This window comes from Aphis gossypii, chromosome 1 (assembly GCF_020184175.1).
Source record: "Aphis gossypii isolate Hap1 chromosome 1, ASM2018417v2, whole genome shotgun sequence".
NCBI classification, from domain to species: Eukaryota; Metazoa; Arthropoda; class Insecta; order Hemiptera; family Aphididae; genus Aphis; species Aphis gossypii.
In genome coordinates, this window is record NC_065530.1 from 8,048,527 (window position 1) to 8,069,509 (window position 20,983).

At 25.8% G+C, this 20,983-nt stretch overlaps 2 protein-coding genes across 3 annotated transcripts in view; one reads left to right on the forward strand and one right to left on the reverse strand.

Moving 5' to 3' along the window:
- The window catches only part of LOC114119140 (G-protein coupled receptor 161-like), a 128,191-nt gene extending 118,442 nt beyond the window's left edge, over positions 1-9,749 (reverse strand). The window contains exon 1 of the mRNA XM_050208117.1: positions 9,156-9,749. The gene's annotated coding sequence lies outside the window, so the exon portion shown is untranslated. The remainder of the gene's footprint in view (positions 1-9,155) is intronic.
- LOC114128458 (phytanoyl-CoA dioxygenase, peroxisomal-like) overlaps positions 1-20,983 on the forward strand; it is a 114,118-nt gene that overhangs the window by 85,520 nt on the left and 7,615 nt on the right. The window lies entirely within an intron of this gene.

A 20,983-nucleotide genomic window follows, 5' to 3' on the forward strand; every position in this document is an offset into this window, starting at 1 on the left:
CTCACTAAAATCTTCATATACCTTAATCAATTATTGTTTTTACTCAAGCATTGTGTTATTATTAATAAAAAAAAATATCGAAATCAATTCGACAGAAATTCGCTTAAAAATAACTTAAAGTTAATACAAATATTTTTTAAATATTGTCGTGTTTAAACAAATAAAACAATAATTAAAACAGAATAATAAAAATAATTTGAGAAAAAATCATTATTTTAAGTATGAATATTATAGAATTTCATCATAATTTAAACTTCAAATTCTCATAAAAATTAATGTGGCTTTATTTTTAATTGTGTTTTTAATTCAAATTAAAAAACCTTATAAAGATAAAAATTTCAAGCTTTAAACCACAGTAAATTTTTTAACAAAATGTATGGAAAAAATCTAGAAGGTTTGTTTTTTATAAACAACTCAAATAGAGTAAAAGTATTTGGACTATGAATTACTAACATAAATACGTACCTAATGAAAAATTCAAGTATCTATAATAATTTTCGTTTTTGAGTAATTAAGTTAAAAATAATAATAGATTTGTTAAATATTGGTATTGCGTAAATATTTTAAATTCTTTTCATATTATCTATTAGTTTTCTACGATTACTAAAAAAATTACAGAGTTTTTTTTTTACTTTTGATCCCTCAAAATACCAACTACATCCAATTTTATTCCAATTTCTATATACTATTATTTTTAATTTCATATCTCTTTCACTTTTCAATAATTAAACACTGTTAAATTTAATCTAATAAAAATAGTTACTAAGAAATAATTATATTGGTAATTTTTGGTAAATTATAATAAATGTAGAACAATGTTAAAGAATCATTTCAATAACATAGGTACGCATGATAATATTAAACCCCTATAATATTAACTCAAAAAAAAAAAAAATTGTTCATACTAATACTAAAAATTATTATTTATCAACCATACTTCACTTTTTTCTACAAAATGTAATTTGACAGAGTAAAAAAAAAAAATAATGGTAATAAAAAATGTAAAACCATATGGTCACTTAAACTTTACTACCACTATATTATATTCTTCGTGTGATAATGTTATTAAATCCCATGGAATATATATTCACCTGAAGACTTTAAGTGTATTATGAACATTGTGATAAAAATCTGTAAAATATAGTCACAAATATAACAGGAAAAAGATATTTTTTAACTTAATTATCATTAGCCTTCACTATAGCTCAATATTTTATAATTAAGCAATGGTTATATTATTATGATAATATTTATAGGGATTCATAATATTTTTGGATATGTTTTAAAAACAATCAGTTTATAATTTTTGTTTTTTCTTTAGTAAATATACTTATAAATATTATTAACAGTATCATAATATTATATACCTTACATTATCATATCAAAAATTATTTATAATATATTTATATTATTAAATTATAAATACGCATTCGTATAATTTCGTATATTAAAAAGGTATATAAAACTGAAATAATATTATTATTTATAAGATATTAATATACCTTTATTATTTTTTTATCTTATTTTTAATACCATATCTAGTATAGGTACATCAAAATTCTTTCTTGACAATACCGAATAACCAATATAGCCAACAAATGTTGTCTGTGCATCTGTGCATATGCCCTTATTGTCCTTATATGTAGACGTTACAATTTAGTGAAACCATTTTGCTTGTCAAGTTGACAACTACTTCATGAAAAATATCCATAATGTGAGTATAATATTTTGTACACAACAAGAGTTTCATTTTTGCCTTCTTCATAAAATGTTTATTCGTTTTTACTCTTCATATATACAACGTGAATGACTTTTCATGAAATGGATAGATTTTTTCAACGTTATGAAATATTTATATTTTGTTTGTAGATAGTCCACTCGGCATGGCGTTTTAGGCAATACGTCATGATAATAATTTAATCAAGCCTAATGAACTTAATTTATTTTCAACCGCTTCTAAAGGATATTTTGTAGCATGTCTGTTGTTAAATTGGGTGTTTGAGGGACGATACCTTTTCAATCAGCCCCTAAATAATATAATGTTATGCTTCAAAGGCATACATGTGAAAATAATTATATGTTTATATAATAATATGACTCTATTCGAATATATCTCATACAAATTTTCCAATCATTTTAACTACATCGAACGAATTTATCATTTTCATGAAACCTATAATGTTATGCAAGGCCGGACTATATAGTTGTGGTTACATGACCCAACTATGTTGATACAAAAATTGTATTGAAATTAATTTGATTATAAAAGCCTACTTAAATAATAATAAATCTATTGAATGATTATTATTATGCCAATAATATGAATCAATACAAGTTTAATATATATATATATATACTAGCTGACCCCGTGCACTTCGTTGCCCGTTAAAAATGCAAATTCTATATATATAGATTCGAATTTTGATTAATTTGTTATTTACTATTCGGTTTAACGGTGTTCAAAACTTAGACATTTTCATTGACTGTTTTGATTCTCAAAAATCTTGTGAAAGCACCACTTTAATATGCGAATTTTGTAAAATGCTTTCTTATTACACACTAAATTTGTGATACGATTTTACGAATGTACCGTGTAAATTGTAAGCATCGATCTATCATTGTTCAGGCTCTACGTTTATCAGTCAGTGAGTTACTCAAGTCATAATATTATAGTCATTCTGCTTACCGTTGCCGTGAGACTCTCTTATGATTATGAGAGCAGTATATTATCATGTAGGCAATCCACACGTGGAGATGTGTATAAGAAGTTTATAATTTCTAACACTTAAGTTTCAAAGTTATGTCATTTTTTTTTTTTACTACAGTGGGTAAAATACAATAATGTGCCATCTCGTGGTTTTTGTATTGTTGCCTGTTGGTAAAACAATAAAACTTAGTATAACTTGTTATGTTAGTCTATTGCTGTGAATTTGAAATTTACTGTGACAACGAATCATCAGTTCCAGAATATTATCGGCGCTCGGCGCTCGCCACATATTATTAATAATAAATATTGAAAAAAAAACTATTCTATCTTTTAAGTTGGACCATATTATTAAATGGTTACCAAATTTTATCAAAATCCGTAATTCATTATATTAATTTTATATATTACCATAGCAACCACAAATAAATAAATATTATTCTCAAATCTTATAACCCCCATAGCAACCATTTATAAACAAAAATTTCTATCGTAAATCTCAATATTCCTGTTTGAGCACATATTATTAATAATAAATATTGAAAAAAAAACTATCCTATCTTTTAAGTTGGACCAAATTACACGCGTTGTAAAAAATTTCATCAAAATCGATTAAGTGGTTTAGGAGTCCATTGAGGACAAACATTGTGACACGAGATTTATATATATTAAGAATATAATATATATATACTTGGCACTTGGTAGTATAAAATTTATTAAGTATCATTTATACAATCATTACAAAAACTCAGCCACAATATTTCAAAAATAAGCGCGATATGAAAAATATTTCTGTGCAGCGGTGTTTTTGGGAGAGGAGTAAAATCAAAATAGTTTTATTACCAAATAAGTTTAGTATTGGGTAGTGATTAATTATCAACTAATATCATGATATATTTATCTTAGTAAAAATTGTAATTTTTAATTTGTGAAAAACCAATAAAATATCGTTGACTATATGACTGACATATGAAGAGTTTACTGTAATATGAACCAATCTACCTGCGTAAATTGAGAAAAATACGTAAGCGTATACATTTTCAATTTTATTTTTAAAAAATATTTAAAATGTTTCTGATTAAAAATTCTGTGATTCTCACAAAATACTAAGATACCTACTGATATTATTGAAAAAATTCAATACATTATTAATTTATGTTTCGTAGGCCAATTATTGATAATAGAGAAACCCTTTGGGTTGGGCTTTGATGTTATACATTTGTACTGATCAAAGATAAATAACAATAAATTACATTAAATTAAAACATACAAATGCCTATAATAGTCCTAGACATCGACTAATAATCTTCTTTGTTCCGCGTATTTAATGTGAAAATTTGAATTTAACATTTTATGTCTATAAAAATACAATTTTTGACGTTACAGACATTCTTGTATACAATAAATAATAATTATGAATGTACATTATATAATATAATTAAAAATAATCTATTATTATTATATTTTTTTTTTTTAGTAAATAACTAATTATTGTAGTCTGTTAGCTTTAAAAACCTACACTCGTACCATAGTAATTACATTTGTTTTTAATTTTATCAGAAAATAAATACAAATATTATATTTTAATTAGATTTATTTACACTAGTTTATGAATACATAAGTCATGTATACATGCATAGAGATATAACAAACAAAATTTCCAAATATATATTAAATTATTAGAGGAGACGTTCTGTGGGAATCATGTTTTTTATAATAATATCAATACTACATAACTTAATAAATAAAAATGACAGTCAATATAGATAATAATATTGACAGTCATTTTTATTTACACAGTTTTACTAATTAAACTAAAAAGTCAATCATCAAACAAAAAATTGAATTTTAACCATCTTAGTATCCTATTTTGTTATTACTCATCTATAATTTCAGTAAACAAAAAACTAGGTTATTTAATTTATTTGAACACAATGATTTGGCAGTAACCCAGCTATACACGTGGTAGTTTTTTTATAAACATCAACAATTTCTTAGTTTATATTTTTAATTAAAAAAAAAAACTAAAGCATTTTCATTGAAAAATGAATTACCTAAAACAACTTCAAATATTTTATAAGTTATTATTTAAACAATATCATGTTGTTTTTTATAAAAATAACAATACATAGAATAAATAGTATTGAAAATAATTGTATACATTTAATTTATATTATGTTATAATAGTATGTATAATCCTATTTTAAAATACAATTAAGATAAATAAATATTGGGGTTCAAACAACCAATAAAACGTAAAAACTATAAGGCACATTTCGTAGAAGTACTAAGTGTACCACTCAACCTCGATCAAACTCAAAATTGACCCCTCCAGTTCTATTTAGTCAAATGACTCTAAATAAATTAAAACTTAAATGCAGACGAAATTCAAACATTAATTTATGATTTTAATTAATACATTTGTAACCGATTATATAATCAAATATATTATGTATTGTATTATGAATATGTAAAATAGTGATTTAACGACAGTCGTTCGTTTCTCATTATTAAATTATAATCAAAAAAATAAATAAATGTTGATTTTTATATTTTCAAAATGTTCACAAAAATGTTAGAATAAAATTACAATGGAATATAGCTAGAGATTTCGTCTTATGGAATATATATCATCACTGTAATAGATATGTTAAATTTGAGTTCAATATAGCTGGTATACAGTTAAAAAGGATTCTAAGCGAAGGCTGTATGTCAGCCTATATTTCTATTATAAAATAATTCACAGCTTTGACGAATTTCATCAAAATTAAAATGGCAAATCCTTGTATAGAATTAAAATGACTTAACTCAAAGCTTTTTTTAATTCTTCTATGAAAACCTTGTATTACATTTTCAAACGCTAGGTATAAAAATTTAAAATTTTAATACATTTTTAACTAGGTACGAAATAGTTGGATAATTTTGTATTTTTAATGAATTTTAAACTTAAACGAGCTTATAAAAAAATTATGTGAAAGTATTTTTGACATTTTTTAATTATTGCGATTAAAACTAGTAAAGAACCTCATGTTACTGTTCCAATAATTGTTGCTTGTGAACAACATTTTATCATAACACATTAATTGTATTATAACTAGAAAGTCAAAATTTTCGAACTTCTATAAACAGCTTAGTGTTAAAAAAAAACGATAAAATTTTATCATATCTTCGTAATACATAAATTAAATAAATATATAAACTGTGATAATTTCGACGCTATGGTTATTTGTTTTTGAATTAAAATGAAAAAAATAATTGGATTTATATAAATATTTAATATTCTTGGTTTTTCATAATTTTATTTTTTTTTCTCGATTACCTTTTAAGTACTGAAGAAATTCTACTTTTGACCTCAAAACACTAACTATATACAATTTTCTACCAAAAACTAATTTCAAAACATTTTTTATACAATAAAAAGTGATGTAAAACTTAAAATATTAAAACATAAGAAACCGAACATCACTGTAAAACTAATAAATTCACCGCGCTTTACTGAAAAATAGTAACAATTATAATATTTTGTATGAAATTTAAAAATTCGTAATTATTAAGCAAATATCTTTATAATTTTATTGTTTTATTGTATCATGTTTAAATATGTTTTCATAGTTTTATCTAACATTGTTAAAATTAACTTTAATCGGCTTACTAACACAATATTATTTAACAAAAAAATAAATGAGCACATAAGACGCCAATTTTGAAATATTGTGATTATGTGTTAAAACTTCAGTAAAACATATTAGATTTGAAATGTATTTATATTAAATCCAATGGTAGATAAACTAACTTTTAACATGTATTATGTAAATGTTTAAGTTACATTGTTACTTCTAAAAGCAATAAATTATTTTTCAGAACAAACATTTTTATTCACACGTTTTACGAAAAAAAATATAATAATAATAATAATTCTGAAAATACTGTAATAAAATTGCTGTTTCGTATTGAATGATGCACCAATAAAAAGTTATAGGTATTTTTAATTATTACTTGGATAATAAAATACTTGAATCCATTTTAAATTTTTCGCATATTAAAAATAATATTATCTTTTGAAACTCTAAAAATACTAAAAGAATATATTTTTTATTTATTAATTATTTTATATTCAATATAAAAGATGACTAAGATAGTAATTTATAAAGAAATCGTAAAAGGTCAACAATAGTTACAGCAATATAGCACGTGCTTTATAGTGCAGTATGTGATTTTTAATGTTTTTTGTTAGGTTTTGCTATACAAGTAGTAAGGTCAACTAGTAACTTCCCGAGCCTCTAAAATGCTTTTACAAATAGCGATTTTAGTTATTTTCAAGCAAAATATTTACTATACAAAGACTAATTTTTCCTAGTTCTTTGATTTTAATTTTAATAAAAATATTTATTGGTGCGTATTACTCCCTTGATATCAACATTTCAAACGTTCATATAACTCGAATTATATTCGTATATGAAAAAGAAACATTTCAAACAACGAAAGTTGAAAAAATAATTCAGAGATTTGTTTGCAAAAATCATAGAAAATTATTTTTTTTTAATTATTTACAATCCCTATTATATATATCCTATAGTAAATAAAACTATCAAGTCTAAAAATAATTAATGTTTTTGTACCATTTAATCAATTTGTTACTTATAAATCTCAAGTATTGCAAAATTCTAAACTATTGTTGTACGATCATCTAAGTGTAACAGCCAAAGCAAAAGCATAATATGTGTATATTCTTATGTTAGGGGATGAATACCACACTTTCCATAAAGCTAACATACTAAAAATACGAAAACGCGGTGAACAACATCCTGTATATATATGTACGAGAAAAATAATTATCGCTGGTGGCTCGTGGTGGCGTAATTCGTTTTAATTGCTTTTTCGACATAAATTTCTCATTTTGCGGATGGATGAAACATTATTAATGTCCACAAACTATGGTTATATTGCTCAGGGTGAAATAGGCAAGAGCCATAAATGACAGTACAAAAACCTTGGTGTGAGAGGAGATTTTTGAGTATTATTTTTAAATAAACATATATAAGGTAAACATAACAATATATTTTGTTGTACGCATAATGCAATAAATTATATATATATACGTGGAAGAAGAAAATTAATGTTATGATCAACAGTAAGGCAATATCTATAATTTTATTTTTATGTGGTATCTGGAATTTGTTCGTTGCCAAATATAAAAAAATTATTACCATTTTTGAAGGATTACTGAGAAAAATAAATGTAAATTTTTTTTCTTTCTGAAAATCTTCCCAAACACTTCCCACTCACACAACTTGGCGTTTTACGTTTAAACAAAACGCGGCAATTGTGCGTAGGCCTTCAGTTAAATTTTTGGCCCCGATATAATTATAACAATCTGAGACAAAATAAAAAATCTTAGGAAAATGAATTAAATAGAAACACGCATTATACCATTTTATCTTATACATATCAGCAAATAATGTAAACGTTCGAAATTTATAGCGGTATTTAATATCAAAAGCAAAGACCTCCAAGACGGTACCTAATACCTATAATACTCTCGGCAATCAGTATCCGGTACTCATTATAATAATATAGTAATATACATAATATCTACGATAATTCTGCTCTATGACTATTTCACGCGACGTCGGTTAATGCCTTAAATTCCCAGTCATATTTGTATTAAGTATAAGGATCTATAGGGAAATGATTTATTTTTAAACTTAATCCAAATAATTTAGTGATCAGATAGTTTTCGAATCGTCATATAAATTATCGATCGAAGAAATACTATTTTTTATTTAATTGAAACCAACAATATTTAATGATGTAATTTTTCGATCGGGTCACTCATTGACTATCCTGATAATGTATTAAAATTTCAGACTTAATAATGATATTCTACCATTATTATATAATTAAAACCGAGTGATATTCGATCCCTAACATCTGTAATATTATAATGTTGAAAGCAATGCTTTATATTATAGTTTAGGCAAAGCAAAATGTAAGTCCCACTTGTCAATTAATAGACGAGTATAACTCTCGGTAAGAAAAATCTTAAACAACAAAGTACCATCCGATTCTGGTATGAAAAAAGTGAAGTATCTATGCTAAAAATACTTTCTGTACTCAACCACCTCCTCACCCCCCCCCCCCCAAATACCATCCAAGTCGATTGCCGGGGCTGTGCCAACGCGTGAGGGTGAAATCGTCGTTCTCGAGTAAACAAAAACAGGTAGGTAAGTATGTCGAGAGAAAAGAAATAAAAAAACTACAGTCGTGTCTGTATTCTCATTTCTCGCGAAGAGCTTCTCTTCAACACGTCGTCGCGGTGCACAGTGTCCCCCGCAAATATTATTTTAATAATATAAGAGACACTTTGGAAGTGGAGGTAGTCGAGTGTGTAAGGTATGGGGTGGGAGTCGGTCGAACGTATTATTATCTGCAGACCGTGGCAGGTACCTACCTATTGCTGGTCGGTGCTCAGTCATAGTATACGATGCAGCGGCGTCGCGGTTACGCCATCACCCGCGGAGACGACGTGGGCCGGTGGCTACCGGCGGTTACCGCGGTCGTCGTCGACGACGACGATATTATCATTGCTGCTGTCTCCTTTCGCCGCCAGACCGACGAAGTCGCCGCCGACATGACGATAACAACGGTCGGGTACGACGGCGGTCGCGGACCACGCCGAGCGCGACGGTAATATAATAACGGTATTTACCAGGATACGATGATGCTATTATAATTATTATTTTCACGTGGTTATCATATTATATTATCGTGTGGCGCACGTGTACACGTGACGGATCATTTAAGCGAAATATTTCACGATACTGTCGTCGTCAGCTGTCGTGTCGCACGACATATATCGTAAACACTGTACACCGTTATTTTATTACAATTATTATTTTACGGACTTGAGAAACGGGTACGCGACGGGACACACGCACAAGCACGCACACGACCGCCCGCGATCGCACCGGTCCGGTCGCCGGCTGTAGTATTTTGCGGCCGCGGGACGACTGGCGCGCGCGGAGCCGACGGGACGCTCTGTTTCGCGAGTACGCTCGCCGACGGGCCAACGCGCGCGCCGCCGAACGCGTGTGCGTGTGCGATACGAGTCACGCCGCCGCCGCCGCCGCCGCCGCCCACGACCGCGGATGAGGGGCGGAGGACAACAAGTGCTTTTTGACCGTCCACACATATATACTTACGAGTATATAGACAATCGCATATGCCGGTGGCCCGATGGTCGACGAGATTCTTCGTCGGCACCCAGGGTCAGCACGGGGGGTTCGCTCCCGAGTGTGACGGGTTTCCGTTGATTTTATTTTTCAGATCGTTTGTACAAAAAATTCGTTCTTAGCGACGTCCGACCACCTGAATCGAGGTGGGAGGGTTAACCCCCCCCCTTCCTCGCACAGCACCCTCGCCCATTAAAACAACCCTTTTTGCCTGCCAACAGAAAATCACCTGAACGTTTACCTATATTAGAATTGAATATCGACAATTTAAAACAGTTAGAATTGTTACAAACGAGTCCGTGGTTTTCACTTTTTCCCCGTGACCTTACAGAGTGTCCAATAATATAAAAGTTTAATATACAGTGACTAGTAGATATCTCGTTGATCCGGTACGTCCGGTAATCCAGCCATACTTTATTTTCATTTTTAACATTTTTGCTTAAACGACTAAAGAAAATATTAATTTAAAAGTATCATAGCAAACAAAAATATAATAATTTTTTTGAAGTTAAACTTCTTTAAGCGGGGTACCTAGTGAGGAAAAAAAATCGAACGGGCGGCCGTACGAACGCGAACGCCGAACACGTACATGTGCTACTATAGTAACTATATAGTAAAATTATTATTATTATTATTTATTTGCAATTTTCATAATTGATCTCAGATCTGTTAAGTCCGTTTTCATTGATTTATGTGTGTCAACTGAAGATTATAAGACTAGATTTTGCAGAACTACTATTCTGATTCAGCACCTCTCATAACTTTATTGCGAGACAAATTCAGTTTGCAATTGAATAATCCAACTATACTAACCAATTGAGCAAAATGATAATCATTCATTAGGAAAAAAAATCTAATTTACATTGTTTCTTTTTTTTCTTTATTATCCTCATTACCTCAGTTTATCCATGCTTTTCTTTCTTTTTCACTCACTCACGTGTAACGTTCAAAATAAGTTTCACTTCCCGCGCGCGTACTGGTAACACACATATTTTACATCTTTCCCGTCGATAAATTAATTCGACACAGTTATAAATTAGTCATATAATATATGCATCATTTATACGTTTTAATAAAATAAATAAAGATTTTTCAATAAGTAAAAATTTGCTTTTATGTGAAAAATGTGTCTAATCCAGCGATGGTCTTATGTCTACCAGGTCACCAAAAGTCTCCTGTATATTATTTTTTCATGCGTGTTGGTATTTAAACTCTTAACAGTTTTTCAGCCACTATCACGATAACGCTGAGTAATATTAGTATAGAAAAAACTTTCACTAAGATTATAATGTTAACTAATAGGTATAATCTACAAAATGACAAAATGTAAGATATTGTTTGGAAAATAACCTTAAGCGCTAAGTAAATGAATAAAATTAATACACAATTTCGATGGTTATAGTAAAGTTATATTAGAATTTAGAGTAAGATTAAACAGACAGATCTGTTATAGGCTCAAACGGTAAAACCCTTATATTATTATGCCAAAGATTATAATATAATTTTAATGTTACCAACTCTGAAATTATCAGTTAACTATCTCGTTTTCGACCATAATAATAATTATTATTATTGATTGATCTTCTTAGATTCTATACAAAATGAAAATGTCTCTTACTCTTACATCAATGTACATATTGAACATTATTTATAAATATAACATTTTTTTAGAGGGATACATAAATTAGATGAATAATTTTTATATAATACCTATTACAAAGGTGTTATACATCTGAAAAATGCGGTAGGGAAACAACCGTTGAAAATAAATTCAACAGACGATAGGTATGGAAACAATTCACATTTCAATAATAAAAAACTCTATATAAAACTCTTTATACTTATATAAAATACTCTAAACAGTAAATAAAAATGTCTTCTCCATAAATTTAGAGTGATATTAATCTTTCGATGATATAATTTTTTTAGTTTTTTTACTAAGAACATGGTGATAATAGTAAATAAACAGATAAAATAGACATACGTAATATTATATAAGTTATTAGGATTAAATTTAAAATGCAATAAAATATTAATTAAAATTAAATTAATAATAATTTTTTTATGACTGTTTTATATGTTGAATCGACCGATCGATTTTTATTTAGACCACACACGATTATTGTATACCTAATATAAACTAAATAATCAATATAAACATACATATTATATACACATGTGTGAAGTTAGATTTTCATTTAAAACTCATATATTATACTCTTATTGTAATGTCTTAAAATTTATCAACCTTAGATGAGGTAGAATATACCTATACTTGAATGGTATGACGTTCATTAAGTTGTTTTATCGTCTTAGTCTTATCTCATATTTGTCGTAAAACTTTTCTTATATAACTATAGGAATCATCATATAATATCATGGTATAGGTTAGATTAGGTTAGGTTATGTTCTAATAATCCAATGTATTGAATAAAATTGTTCACTTTAACAATTAAACTGTTAAAATACAGCACCGCGAAAACAACCTAATCAATAATATTGGTCAAAACTATTGGCTATTTTTTATTAATGTGTGTTTTATTTAATTAGATAATACAATTATTTTTCTTTAAATTACATTAATAAAAATAAATTATAGAACTTAATATACAATCCTCAATAATAGTCTATCACCACAATTATATTATTCTTAAATAAGAAAATCATTTGTTTGGAAAATATGACAAAAACTTTAAAATATTTAATGAGCATTTAAACAGTTTCACACATAAACATTTACATTATTATAAATTAAATTGTCTCTGTGCCAGTCTAACTATTTCTTTTATTTTTTTATTTACCTATATTAGCCAAGTATTTAACTGTCAACATATTTTTTGTTGGACGATTTCTTCAATTTACTTGCCAAAAGTTTACTTAAAACCACTTAAAAAATGTATATAAATATAATTACCTTTTTGAAATAGATTGGCGTCAAGTATTTTTCTGTTATCATATAATATGATATATTTTTTGTAATGAACTACATTTTTTTTAATGCACTAATATGTATTTTAATTAAATTAATATAAATTATAATATCATAATATTTCAGTATAATTTAAAATAATTACCTTGTTAAGTAAGACCTAACTTAACTAATTCTCAATAGGTACGTAACTTTACTACATTAAAAATCATTATACATTGAACCTCGTGATTTGTAAACTGAAAAAGAAAATAATGGAGTAACTTTGTGGGTTGATGTTGTGTGATACAAAGGTTCTTTTCACTTCAGGGCAATAAATTGGATTAAAAGCCCAAAGGGGATTGATCTTGAACACAATCACACAATAGAGGTGATCCTATAAGAAACTATATAATCAACAATCACAATAAATAAAATATAGATTAATGTTTTTTCTAAAAAAATATACCTTTTTACGTTTAAAATATTTTTTTGGTTTTTTTTTTAACTTTTGTACCATTACATATTTACATACTTAATTTTATTTAACTTTACAAAATATTCGATCATTTAATTCATTATAATATTTAATTTAATGCATTTCCAATTGTTTCAGTAAAATAGGTACCTACTACATTATATTTCAGCTATAGTAAAATTAAAATATTAGATTCTATATTCTTTAATTATATATACAATATATTTAACGATATTTCTGCTGTAATTGTTAATTTTCTATTTGCCTATTTCAAATCAATTAATTAAATTTTCAAATTGACTTTCAACACTTGTTAGTTATTTTAGTATAACTATCTACAACTCTGGCATCTTACGTGAGTCCACTACCCTCTTCATTTTATTATAAAAGTAGTTTTATGTATAATGTATTGTATATCTTATTTTATAGTCTTTTTGAATTATACAATAATTTATAGTTTCATATTAATAATATTAAATCCTGTTTACATTTAAAATATATAACAACTTTTTTGTTTTATAGTATTTTTTTTAATACTATTAGTGTATTTAAAATTTATGAAAAGAGCATAAGCTTGATTTTATATTCTTTTCAAAGTTAATTAAAGAAAAGAACTAATACGTTTTAGTTCAATTTTAGACAACTGTGAAAAATAGATGAAAATATATTCGATATAAATTAATTGACATAAATATATTAAAACTCTAATCATGAACCAAAATACAATAATATAATTCTTTAAATTTAATTTAGTAATAATTTTAAAAATTTTGAATTTATTTTATTATTTTATACTATGTTGATATCAGTGTTAAAATATATTCAAGTATTTTATTAAAATTAATATTATTTATATACAATAACCTGTATTTGATCTGTAATAACCTGTATTTAGTTTAAAATTAGGGAACAATGAGATGTATCTAGGAAAAATAAATGTTAATATAAAATAATATTAATATTTTTACATAAACCATATAATATATTATATATTTATATTAATTTATATTAACCTTGAGACTAGGTTGTAAATTAAAAATACGATATGTATAATAATCACTCAACTTAAAAGTATATTTTTATTTATTATAAACCTATAATAATATATTATATTGAAAGAACAAAAATATTGTTTTTTTTTTTTTTTTTGTAGTACAGTTATTGTAAATAAGTATGATTTAGAAATGTTATCATAGAAACTTAAATAACATGTTTAATATAGAGACTAAGGAGCCATTATTCTATGTAGGGTGTAACGTAATTAATTCTTTAAAAAATGCCACAACTGTTTATTTAAAATTTGATACCACCATTTATTATTGATAAATATATCATAATAATATTTAAATCTCATATAATAAAGAAATCATAAAATATTTATATCTTGTACCTATAATAAAATACTTTAAGTTCTTGTAGCAATTTGTAAATTTCATTCTAAATGTTACATAGTAGATGACAAAGATTAAATACTGACAAAGTGCCAACCCATTTTTATTCTTTCAGTTTACAATGTAATTAACAATCATCATTTTAACAACATTTTCGCTGAAAAAAATTTAAATTTTTTTTCATGGCTAAAATATGTATATAATATGACATGTTGGTTTTACTTATTCTAATATTTTATTTACTTTGTCTTCTTTTATTTGATAATTGTGCCCAATATATGTCCGTACAATATAGACTATTTGCTAATATTTAACCACGAAAAAATGAACAGTACACAATTTCTAATTTCTTTCGTAGTGTATATAATATCATACCCACCACTCACATATTTTTATACTGATATTAGTTTCAATTGCAATATTGTTTTGAAAACCTACCAATAGACAAATTGTTTCCGAGCTTACTGTACAATCTTTGAATATTATTCTATGTAGTCAGTCTTAGTGAATTTGAAAACCAATTTATTTGGTAAAACTAGGTACCTATATAGTATATACGATAAAGATTTTTATTTTAAACCTAGAATTATTAAAATACTAAATAAATATATCACAAAAATTATTGTAGTATAAAATCTCTATTTTTATGTGTCACGCTGTTATTGAAATTTTCAAACGCACACTTGCATTTCTAGTATCACGTGACTATTCACTACCTATATAAACTGGAACTGAGATCTAATTTAGTTTAAATTTTTACCTTTATTGTTAGTTTCCTATTACATTTTTTTTTTTCTAAATTATTTAATAACACTATTTAAAGGTTATATCAGTTATCTAGTCGCATAAATTATATAAGCAATATTCTTTCGCATCCAAACATTTAATATAAATTCTCAATAAGCAATTTTAAATAATTGAAATCCGAATTTCCTTTAGATTTTAAAAGCAATAAGACATGTTTTTAAATTAAAATATATGAATAAAGCATGAACGTTAACAGATTGATGTCCAATAAACTTCTTGTTCTCTATTTTAATATGGAACGACCTAAAGGGATTTCAAATACTTTATGGTACGTATTTATACCTTAAGCTGTAACATCTGCAGTAATTCAGTATATAAAAATATATTTTACAGTAGGTAAATAATATTATGTCGTTGATAACGACTGTGATATTCATTAAATTAACCAAATTATCATTAACAATAAAATGTCAGGAATTTATGTGCTTGAATTGAGGACTGGCGAAATGACAGGGAAGAGGATTACCTTCCATTTATTTCGTAAGTCGAAGCTTACTACTTAATATTTAATTAAGCTAGTTAGTAACGCGGGTAGGTGGACGGGGACAGCGTTAGTCCTCGCTTTTAAAAATCTAATTATTTTCTTTCTTGTAAAATATAAAACGAATTTTAAAAAATGAGTAATGGTAATACCTATCAATTTGACAGGTCAATTCAAAACGCTGTTAATAAAATGTATATTATTTTGGTCGTCATTAAGTTAGATAAAAAAAAAAAAAATAAATAAATTTGTAAACGATTTTTGAGTTTGAACTTAATCTTATTGTTTGCAATAAGCTTCTTTTAATAGATATTGACAACAATTTTGATTATTCCAAAAGATAGAAATGGTAGTTTAATATTAGTACCTATTAACTATTGGTGGATAAAGTATTTTTAACTTGAAATTAATATTATTAAATTAATATTATTTATATTAATATTCTGTAATGTATTTTACTTAAATAAAAATGATGCTCAGTTGAGATCGATAAAAAATATTTTGTACGAATATTCTTAACGTAAAATAAATTATAATAAGGTTTATGATTTATTGTGTTTTTAAGTTAAGGCACGATTTAGGGGTTATAGAAACCAAAACTCCCCTGCAGATACATAAACACAGTTAGACCTAAATATTAGGAGAACTAAAATTTCAATAATACCGTGTTACGCAGTTTGAATTTATTTAATTTATGATCTACGAAAAAAAATATACTTTTCAATATGAGCAATTTATAACGAGCAACAACTACAAATTTCAAATTTATCTCCTTCTTATTTATGTGGTCAAAACGCAGATTTTCAATTGAAAATAAAAATAAAACATACAATTTAATGATTTTCATCTGATTTAACTCTATAACAGTTATAATCTTTGATAGTAAATTTAAGTATGATTTAGTATGACGCACATCACAAATACGCAAAATAATAGAAAAAAATATGTTTAGTAAAATAACAAAAAAAAATAGGTAATAATTTTTTTGTAAATACATGTTGTAAATTCATGTTTTTACTATCTTTTTGTTTGTTCAAATCTCTTATAAGACTATATTATCTGAATACTATGATTACGTAACCTTAATCCTTAGGTTTCGTTTGCCAGTCATAATCTTTCTGCGGTAGTATATTTTGCAAATAATTATTAATCTTGATAAAGTCACTCACAAGTACTTACTAACTCTATTTGTCTTTGTTTGGAGATTGCATTTACGACTTGCATGCAATCAACGAAGAGTGAAATAAATCAGAAAGGAAACAATAGTCAATGGAATTTAGTGCGGAGTTTGAGCTTTTATTTCAATAGACACCGGGTTATTTAAAATACTTATTACTTATGTAGGCTTTAACATAAAATAAGTACCTAAGATTTAAAAATATAAAAATTATATATATATAAGTAAAAAATATGACGAATAATTATACAATATTTATAGCTTATAAAAAATACATTTAATGTCTAACTATTGAAAACATTAAGAAGCTACATTAAAAAAAAAAAACTAATTATTCATTGAGAAATTAAAACAAAATTTCATATAATGGTATATATGTATGCGTTGTAACAATGAAATATAATATAACAGTATATTCATTAATACTTTAAGATTCTGAGCGGAGCGATTAACATATTGATTTTACAATGATATGACTTTTTTGTAAATACGAAATCGACTGCAGAGCCGACTGGCGAATTTTGAAGGGTTATAAAAATCGAACAGTAAAACTTAGGGGAAAATTTTTTTTTATTAAAATAAGTATTTAATCCTATTTTTAAAAATTATTGTTTGAAAATTATACCTCCAATATGGCGGCTGTCAGCATCAATATACACTGTTGTAGCCGATCTCTGAGGCTCTCATATGATTTTCGGCACATTTAGACTGGTGTGGCTTTGACTTCTTCGGTGATTTTCTGCTTTCTGTTTTCCTCTAGAGCTACCTTAAGAATAAGGTTTTCAGACATCGCCCACATGATAAAAGACCTTAAACAGAAATGTATTATATACACGGATACACGGGAATTAGTAAAACAAAAATCAATTTTCAACTTTGAGTTCAGTAGTTTTGGTCATAAAATTAGATCTTTTTTTTTGAACTTTAAAGAAGTCAAAATTAAAAATTTTCAGTATTTTTGAAATAACAGGGAACATATTAAGGAAAAAATGAGAATTTTTAAGGAAATCCAGTTTTACTCAAAACAAATAACCGTAGATACTTAAACATTCTTACCAAATCTTTATATGACCATATTATATACATAATATACTTTTTTCATTAATATTTTGACTATTTTTGAGTTATTAATAGACATTTTTTTTAATACTTTATGTATATGTATAACTATATAAATCAATAGAAAAATATTTGCTTAATAAAAATGCTTGAACATCTTTGATAAGATGTTCATTTATCAATTACAAATATCTACAAAAATTTATTGTTATATACTATTTTTCTATAATAGCTTAAATTTGAACTTTGATAAAATTCATAAATCTCAAAAATGTGCAAATTATTTTGAAAAATATTTTTCATTTCATATTTACATTTTAAAAATGTAATAAAAAGCTTCTTTATAAGTTTTCTACAAATAATAAAAAAAATGTCTACTAGAAAGTTAAATTAATTCTTATGAGCGTTTGAAGTCAAAAATTGTACAACATTTCATATTCATCTGTATAATAACTATTTCTCCTCAAACGATTTTTGATATTTTTTTACAATTAAAAATACCGTAAATAATTAAAATACATAATTTTATACTTATAATCATTTTTCACACTTGATAAAAAATTTAAAATATGTTCACTCCTTTTAAATTATTTATAGATATTTTAAATTTTAAATTTTCTTAGTTTTATTTCTATTTAATATATTGACAAATAATTTTTCACTTAATAAAAAGCTTAAATTCAATACAAAATTCCCATATAAATTGTTTATATAGATAATAATATTTAAAATACATTGGCACAATTTATTTTTATAAATACCTAAGTTTAAAATTCTATAGAATGGCTGGATTTTATTAAATCCAACAATTGTTTAATTGTATACTAATATAGTTTATGGAAAAAACGTGTATGAAATATGAATACTAATATTATGGTAGCATTACTTACAAATTAATAATTATTATAAACATGAATCATAAAGCTTTAAAAATAAATTTATTACTGCAAGATCTACACAAGACAGCTGATATAGTTACTACCTAAAGTGCGCATATCTAAACAGTATAACAGTATATATTTATATATTAAATTATAAAATATTATAGTACTATTATTTTGGTTTTTAAAAATGATAACATTTTATGTCACCAACTAATGAGGATTTCTTACAAGACGATTTAACTTTGACAAATCGTTTATTATTTATGGTTTTGAACTATATAGAAGTAAAAGTTTACCCAGTGATCTATTTATCAAGAGTTTTTCTTACTTGCTTGTAACGTGTAAGTACAAAATTTACTAATATAGCTATTTCTTTACACTACAAATACCTTTTATATTATGAATCATTAATTATCATTATGAGTTTAAAAGACGTTAGACACACAAGTGTTATTTCCGTTTTACTTACGCATTACGTAGAAAACTTAGAATAATACATTTTACTCTATAATTATTGAGATTAAAATAAATTAATTTATAAGTTAATTTATAATCATAATTTCGTAGTATCTAATTTTATATTTCAATTTTGAAGAAAGTTATGCACATTCTAAATTTAAAAACTCAACATTTACAATACTGAAAACTTATAACTAGATTTAAAATTAAAACTAAAAAAAACCTACTTGAGTCTTAGATAATAGTATTAATGTTAATTTGCTTAATGCATCAATAATATTGATAATATATAATATTATTATACTCTAATATAAATAATGACAATTATAAATTGATTATTCTGAACGTAAAATATGCACTATGTCGTGCATTTGTCGACGGAGATTATACCCATAAAGGTATAACGTCTTCTTAATTATAAACCAAAATGTACAACACTTTGAAATAATAATTACTTTAGTAGTATGGCGATAGAGTTGCGCAGAAATGTGAACTTTTTAATAAGAACTTGACTATTTTTGCATAAAACAAGCTTCGTCAAAAATCGTTATGCAAATACAAAGAACCAACGTATTTAAATTTTTTTTTAATCCTTAATAATAAAATAAAAACATCAATAAAATAAGCACTTGGTTAATCGATTAATTTAATGATTATTACATTCCGATAACGTAAAGTAATATTATGAAAAACTAACCATGTTCTCCTATAAACCTCTTCAAGTCTTCCGGTCCCAGTTAAGTCGATCTGTGATGGGTTTAGGATCAAAAATATGTTATACGTGAACTCAAAACTAACCGTGACTAGGCTTAATCTGTGGACTTAGCATTTTGTAAACTTAATGAGGTGGTCTAATGCAGCACAAAGAAATTAGAAAAGGATTATAATAAATAACGCATGCACAATATTATTATATTAGTGACCTACTGCGATGTTGGATAAGTTAATAATTATTATCTATTTACATTATACGTATATTGTTGTATGAGGTTTTCTGTATCATACATTTTCATAAAATTTGGAGTAATATGCATTGATGTTTTATTTATAATAAAACAAATATTACAATTTAACAGAATTTTATACCATTTTAATTTTAATACAAATTGTATAATTCAAAATATTCTTGAAAATGTTTCATCTACCCAGGTACTTCCATAGTGACCATATATTTTAATGTCAGTAATATTAATAATAATAAATTACTAACAATTGTTAATTATTAGTTATATTATATCTATCTGAATTTGTATATGTTCTTCTTCTTCGAAGCCTAAATGACATTAAAATGACAATTGTGATGTTTTTCACGTCTTATTTAGATTATCCTTTACTTTCGTAGAACTACTCTTTTTGTGTGGTAGTATGGTATATCGTATATCCTGTTTTTCTTGGACATAATT